This window comes from Oreochromis aureus, linkage group 5 (genome assembly GCF_013358895.1).
Source record: "Oreochromis aureus strain Israel breed Guangdong linkage group 5, ZZ_aureus, whole genome shotgun sequence".
In the NCBI taxonomy this organism is placed as follows: Eukaryota; Metazoa; Chordata; class Actinopteri; order Cichliformes; family Cichlidae; genus Oreochromis; species Oreochromis aureus.
In genome coordinates this window covers 35462598-35470703 of record NC_052946.1, presented here as the reverse complement: position 1 = coordinate 35470703, position 8106 = coordinate 35462598, and positions in this window count along the sequence as shown.

Here is an 8106-nt window from a genome sequence, read left to right as displayed (position 1 = left end):
TTCCTTTATAAGCTTACACACTTTTACACTCGAGTTTTTCTTGGAAGTCCTTACTTATGAAAGTGTTCACTAAATTGTGTACTAGAAAGACCTCTGTGCTAAAACATAAAACTATCATGTTTTATGTCCTAATAACAGCAGCTATAGTGGCAGAACAGTTGGATTACAATTCAGCTGTAACCCTGTCAGTGTGCTCTGTCAGATAACCCAGCTCTAGCACAAACTGCACTCGTTATTATTGTTTAAACTTATCTGAGATCAGTGGTGTCATGTTAGCGAGAGATAAGGCTGTAGCCAAAGGGCAGCAGAATAAAGAGATGACAGGAAATGTAAATGTTAAAGCTACAGTAGGTAGAAATCTAGAAAACAAAGCCTAAATTTGAAAATGGACTGTCCTTCTCCACCTCTGCACATATACTGTATATAAAATAGTCGTTTAGTTACTTAGAGCTTCATTCTTATGAATGCCAGCAGGGGGTGAATCCTCTAGTTGCAAAAAGAAGTTAGACTCTACAGACGACTGAGAAAATTACCTGACTTCTCACTTGATTTACAACCTCAGTAAACATTTTCCTGATGAGTCTAGGCTCCCAATAGTTAGTTTAAAGTCTTTTTTTTAGTTTTTAAAGTGTGGATACATTAAGATTGTGAACATTAATAACATTAACTGGTATCACCACCAAATGGACACTTGGTAATAGTCAGGTCCACCCCTCACTTATGATGTCTGCTCCAAAACCCAAGGTGGACATGACCAAAATTGCCAACAGTGAGCGGGCTTCTTTCTTCCCATGAGAGTCACCTTCATCTCTCCTTGTTCAAAGTCATGTTTAATCCATTGCACTGCAGCATCTCGTACCTTTCCTGTTTGTATCAGTCTTCATTGTACACTGCTCACCTCATCTGCTCTGCAAAGACCAAGATCTCTTGTCACTGTTCAGTTCTAATGTTCTAATGACATGTATTAGTCTACTTTCCTCTTAAACCACTTGAATTATAATATGCTGAAAGGATTACATACTTACATTATAAAACACACTTATAAAAAAATGTGTTTTTTTTAAATTTTTTTCTTCTCTGCTTTAAAATTGCAAGTAAATTTCAACAACAGTGCAAAAACAGACGTCAATATAAGTATAACCTGAAGAAGGAAGTGGCGAAAACGACCAGATCAGAAACTAAAGCCGCTTTAGTTTTAAAATGTAAATCATACTTCCTTAAATATTCCAGTGTTATCAGAGAATGCTGATGTATGCACTCAGTATTTAGTCATGTGCTGAATACTCTCGGATGGTAATGATGGTAATGTATTCTGCTGACATTTGCACCATTTTCTAAAAGAAGCAAACTGCGTTATTACACCTTCACACAGTGAACGGCAGATATAGACACGTGAGAGAGAGTGGGAGGAAAGATAAAGAGGGTGGGATGCTGGCAGGAAATCCTGAAAAAAATGACAATGAAGCTGTGACGGCTCTGACCTTTTCTAAGCACAACCACAAACTCGACACGTGGGCTGAGTTTAAAATGGCAATTAACTTAAAAATCAAAGTCACGGTTGTGTTTTTGGTCCTATATCCTTTTAGCACCTAAGAATAAATAAGACAGTGCTGAATATTTGTCTCCCACAGACAGCATTAACTCAAGTTTCCTCTAGTTAAATGAAAAAAAACTATTAAGATAAGATAAGACTTTATTGATCCCACGACGGGGAAATTTTTGCGTCACCTCAGCTCAGGTACAGATATCAGAAGGAAATACAAAAAAAATACAAATAAGTACAATCAATGAAAAAAGTAAGATAATACACTATATACAATGGTAGCACACACAGTATAATACACTATATACAATGGTAGCACACACAGTATGTGATTATGGATATGGTTGGAAATATGGAAGACATAAACTATATCGCTTGATATAGCTATTGTACCACTACTGGGGGGCGATCGTGGCTTAAGAGTTGGGAGTTCGTCTTGTAATCGGAAGGTTGCAGGTTCGAGCCCCGGCTCGGACAGTCTCGGTCGTTGTGTCCTTGGGCAAGACACTTCACCCGTTGCCTACTGGTGGTGGTCAGAGGGCCCGGTGGCGCCAGTGTCCGGCAGCCTTGCCTCTGTCAGTGCGCCCCAGGGTGGCTGTGGCTACAACGTAGCTTGCCATCACCAGTGTGTGAATGGGTGAATGACTGGATATGTAAAGCGCTTTGGGGTCCTTAGGGACTAGAAAAGCGCTATATAAATACAGGCCATTTACCATTTACCATTTACTATTCCTATTTATAGACATGTACACACACACATGTACACACTAAATATACATATGTATACATATACATACATATATACCTGCACATGTCCATACAGATGGAAGGTCCATTATGCATGAAGTGGTGACCGTGGATGTTCAGTGTCCAGTGACTTATGACATTGTGATTGAGGAGTTATAGAGTATAACTGCTGTTGGAATGAATGATCTGCGAAAGCGCTCCTTCCTGCACTGAGGGTGTTTCAGTCTCTGACTAAAGGAGCTGCTCAGCCCACTCACATACTCATGCAGTGGGTGATGTGGGTTGTTCATGATGGATGTCAGCTTTACTAACATCCTCTATTAATACATGAATTTATCTATTTTTACATCCACGGAGCTCAAGTTGACATGAAAATTTTGCTTTGTAGTTTTAGGTCAGAAGACATTCAAGTTTAATGCATGAGCACATTTTAAATGGTCGTTTTAAGATCTAACTGGTCCTTACATACAGATTAGTTGGAAGTAAATATTTATACTAATTTAGTGCAGGGTGTAACTGTGTAGCTAATTAAAAACATTAGATGTGCATCACACATTAAACAGAACATGGTCTATACAACCTGAAACCTGATAAATGTTGTTTAAGCCTAAATTTAACAGAATCTTTGTGAACACTAGTATTTAGCTACTATCTACTGTTTGTGGTACAAGTGGCAGATTTGAAATTCTTCATTCTAATTGGAAGAATGAAGTGGAAGATTTATTTGGCTGAATCTTGGATAAAATGGCCTAAAATATCTCAAAAAACCTAAGAAGGATAACTTAGTTTTTGGGTAAACTGTTCATGGCGGATTAATCCAGAATATAAAGCATAAGGGTAATCCATATATGTGTGTGTGTATGTATGTATGTATGTATGTATATGTATATATGTATGTGTGTATATATATATATATATATATAACACCAACACGCCTGCGGGCGGTTTATCCTTCAAGCTCGGGTCCTCTACCAGAGGCCTGGGAGCTTGAGGGTCCCATGCAGTATCTTAGCTGTTCCCAGGACTGCGCTCTTCTGGACAGAGATCTCCGATGTTGTTCCCGGGATCTGCTGGAGCCACTCGCCTAGCTTGGGAGTCACCGCACCTAGTGCTCCGATTACCACGGGACCACCACCGTTACCTTCATCCTCCACATCCTCTCGAGCTCTTCTCTGAGCCCTTGGTATTTCTCCAGCTTCGTGTTCCTTCTTCCTGATATTGCTGTCATTCGAACCGCTTCATCGATCACTACGGCCGTCTTCTCCTGTTTGTCTACCACCACTATGTCCGGTTGGTTAGCCACCACCATTTTGTCCGTCTGCATCTGGAAGTCCCACAGGATCTTAGCTCGGTCATTCTCCATCACCCTTGGGGCATCTCCCATTTTGACCTCGGGACTTCCAGGTTATACTCGGCACAGATGTTCCTGTACACCACGCCGCCACTTGGTTATGGCGTTCCATGTATGCCTTGCCTGCTAGCATCTTGCACCCTGCTGTTATGTGCTGGATTGTCTCAGGGCATCTTTACACAGCCTGCACCTGGGGTCTTGCCTGGTGTGATAGACCCCAGTCTCTATGGATCTTGTACTCAGAGCTTGTTCTTGTGCTGCCATGATTAGTGCCTCTGTGCTGTCTTTCAGTCCAGCTTTGTCCAGCCACTGGTAGGATTTCTGTATATCAGCCACCTCCTCTATCTGCCGGTGGTACATACCGTGCAGGGGCCTGTCCTTCCATGATGGTTCCTCGTCTCCTCCTCTTTCTTGGGTTTCTGCTGCCTGAGGTATTCACTGAGCACTCGGTCAGTTGGGGTCATCTTCCCAATGTATTCTTGGATGTTCGTTGTCTCATCCTGGACTGTGGTGCTGACACTCACCAGTCCTCGGCCCCTTCCTTCCGCTTAGCGTACAGCCTCAGGGTGCTGGACTTGGGGTGAAACCCTCCATGCATGGTAAGGAGCTTTCTTGTCTTTATGTCAGTGGCTTCTATCTCCTCCTTTGGCCAGCCTATTACCCCAGCAGGGTACCTGATCATGGGCAGGGCGTGGGTGTTGATGGCCCGGATCTTGTTCTTACCGTTCAGCTGACTCCTCAGGACTTGCCTGACCCTCTGCAGGTACTTGGTGGTTGCAGCTTTTCTAGCGGCCTCTTCATGGTTCCCATTCGCCTGCGGGATCCCCAGGTACTTGTAACTGTCCTCTATGTCTGCAATGTTGCCTTCTGGTAGTTCGATCCCCTCAGTTCTGACTACCTTTCCTCTCTTTGTTACCATCCGACTACACTTCTCCAGCCCGAATGACATCCCGATGTCATTGCTGTATAGCCTGGTAGTGTGGATCAGTGAATCGATGTCTCGTTCACTCTTGGCATACAGCTTGATGTCATCCATGTACAGGAGGTGGCTGACAACCACTCCGTTTCGTAGTCGGTATCCCTAGCCAGTCTTGTTAATGATCTCACTGAGGGGTTCAGGCCTATGCAGAACAGCAGTGGGGACAGAGCATCTCCTTGGTAGATCCCGCACTTGATGGTGACTTGTGCTATGGGCTTGGAGTTGGCCTCTAGTGTTGTGCGCCACATCCCCATTGAGTTCCTGATGAAGGCTCTTAGGGTCCTGTTGATCTTGTACAATTCTAGGCATTCCAGTATCCAGCTGTGGGGCATTGAGTCATAGGCCTTCTTGTAATCAATCCAGGCTGTGCACAGGTTGGTCAGTCTGGTCTTGCAGTCTCGGCTGACTGTTCTGTCTACCAGTAGCTGGTGTTTTGCGCCTCTGGTATTCTTGCCAATCCTTTCTGTGCCCGCTCATGTATTGACCCATGTGCCCGTTCATCTTAGCCGATATGATGCCTGACAGGAGCTTCCATGTAGTACTGAGGCAGGTTATTGGTCGGTAGTTGGATGGGACCGGTCCCTTCTTGGGGTCCTTGACCTTCAGTTAGCCATTCCGGGTGTCTCTCGTTAACTAGCAGCTGGTTCATTTGTGCTGCCAGACGCTCGTGGAGTGCAGTCAGCTTCTTCAGCCAGTAGGCGTGAACCATGTCGGGCCCTGGTGCTGTCCAACTCTTCATACTGGAGACCCTTTCTTGGATATCTGCCACTGTGATGGTTACTGGACCCTGTTCAGGGAGGTTGCTGTGGTCTGCGATCCACTAGCCACTGAGCATTGCCGTTATGGGTTGCATCCTTCTCCCATATGCTCTTCCAGTATTACTCCGTCTCCAGCCTTGGTGGTGCTGTTCTCTTATTGTTCCCTTGCCACTGAGAGTACACCTTTGCTGGTTCTGTGGAGAACAGCTGGTTTATTCTCCTGCCTTCTATCTCTCTGGTGTACCTCCTCAAGCGGCTTGATCTTGCCCTCTAGCCTCCTTCTCCATGGAGGGTACTGCCCCTTGTGGCTGTTCAACTTGTAGCCAAGCATCTCACTGATCACTGCTGCCGTAGTGTAGGTCAGCTTGTTAGTGTCGGTAATCGTGGTTGTAGGTATCATCCGTAGTGCTGCATTAACATCATCTAGCAGACCTTCTGAGGGTACTTCACGTAATCGGGGGATCCAGGTTTCAAGCTTTGCCATGACTCTATCTTTCAGGTCAGTTCCTCTCGCACTCAACGATCCTTCTCCTATCGCACTTGGGGCTATGTACCCAATCTCGGGTGGGGGTGATGATATCTCCTGACCTGGCGTCCTGACTCCTCCTTGCCGTAGCATTTATGTTGTACCTCGTCAATCTCTAGCTGTGATAGCAGTCCCTTCTTTCGAATGTTGGAACACTGAGCTACTAGTTGTTTCGCCATCATTGTGGATGTTGGGTATCAAGAATCCATAGGCCCCTCATCCTATTCATGTAACCCCTTCCGCCAGGGTTACTTGCGTAGTAGCATTCCAACAACGCCTGTGTTTTCATCTCTTGCCCACCGATGCCTTCTTGTTCCAGTAGCCCACTTGTCGTCAGGGTGCCCTGGTTCCTCAACACCTGACGCGGACCTTGTTGATCCGGGCGACGTCCGAGCTGGCATGCCTTCATATTTATCTGTCTCGCTCATGTCTGCGGTAGGCTCGCTTAGCATAGGGGTCTAGCCTTAGGACCCTTACTGGATACAGACGCCCCAGGCAGGAATCGAACTTGCGATCCTCTGCTCCAAAGGCGTGTAGTCTAACCACTACGATATATATATATATATATATATCAATCATGATATATGATATATATATATCAGGTGCAACAGTTACCAGCATTTTCACTTTTCAGGTTACTCCAAATAGTAAACCTGTGCACATGCATACATATTATATATATATATATATATATATATATATATATATATATATATATATATATATATATATATATATATATATATATATATCATGATATATGATATATATATATCAGGTGCAACAGTTACCAGCATTTTCACTTTTCAGGTTACTCCAAATAGTAAACCTGTGCACATGCATACATATTATAGACATATATATATATATGTCTATAATATGTATGCATGTGCACAGGTTTACTATTTGGAGTAACCTGAAAAGTGAAAATGCTGGTAACTGTTGCACCTGACTTTCACTTTTAAATAAATTTAGCTGCTTTTTAAGTTGGTGGTTTTCCGACTCTGAAAGTGAGTGGTTTGTTCAACTTTCTAGGTTATTCATCTTGTTTAAGGTCACAATGTGTGACCTCGATTCCAATACAAAACACGCTTTGAGCTGTACTTGCATGCTGCTTGCACAGGATAAACAACACTAGTATTTGTAGGGTGTATATTTACATTGAGTATTGCATATATTCACTGTTTTGCTTTTTTAGTAGTGTTCCCTTTTCCAGTCAGTTAAAAAAAAGAGCTGTGGTTTAGTCATAGCTTCTAGGTTGGTGTGGCTTCTGCTTTTATACTATCTGTATGTTACCAAAAACTCTCTAGAATTTCATAATCACTTATCTGCAGGCGGATCTGACTGCTTTCATGACCGAGCCAACTGAAGCGGTAGCAAACACGTACCTTTACTCCTCATTACATAGATTGCTTTCCACTGTTTCAAATTACTTTGAATTTGAGTCGTTCATTTAACTGCAGATGAAAGTGTTGCATGTTCTGTAAATTCTGGGCAACAGGACTGAGGCTGAGTCCAACATCAAAGGTTTGACACATCCACCTACCCCTGTCCAGCACTCGGTCATTGGCTCTCTGTAGGCAGATGCTTCCTGTTAAAGGAAGGAAATGTTGCTGCGCGTTGAAAGACTTTGGAAACCAGTAAGTGAGGTTTATTGAAACAAAGCGTAAGGTTTTGGACACTGCAGCATTTCCTCAAGGTAATGTTTAAATTATATGATGCCTTCTCTGTTGTTGGTGTGTTTCATGACATGGAATCAATATTGATAGGATTTTATTGGTAAAATGCCATTATTGATTCTGCTTGTTTGATTCTTTATTAAATCCGTTAATGATACCTCACGCCAAAATAAAGAGGCTTCAAAGGTTTTCAGCATAATCAGCATAAATAGATATCTGCATGTGAAACTGCAGTATCTGTAGGCAGGGGATAAAAAATTTGGTACCTGAAACTTTCTGGTTTCCATTTCTAGTGTCTGCTTTACAAAGTAGTCAGATTAGCATGCATGTAAAATCTGTGTAAAAAAGCAAAACAGCGGTTGCATAAGACAAAAGTCAATCTCAAACCCACTGTTTATTGTCTTTGTTGCCTATGCAAGAAAAGGAAAGTTTTGAGTGACACAAAGTGATATTCAGGGATTTATTCGTTCACGGACTTGGTGAATTTGTGTGTGTTGACATGAAGATTGAGCTAAATGCTAAT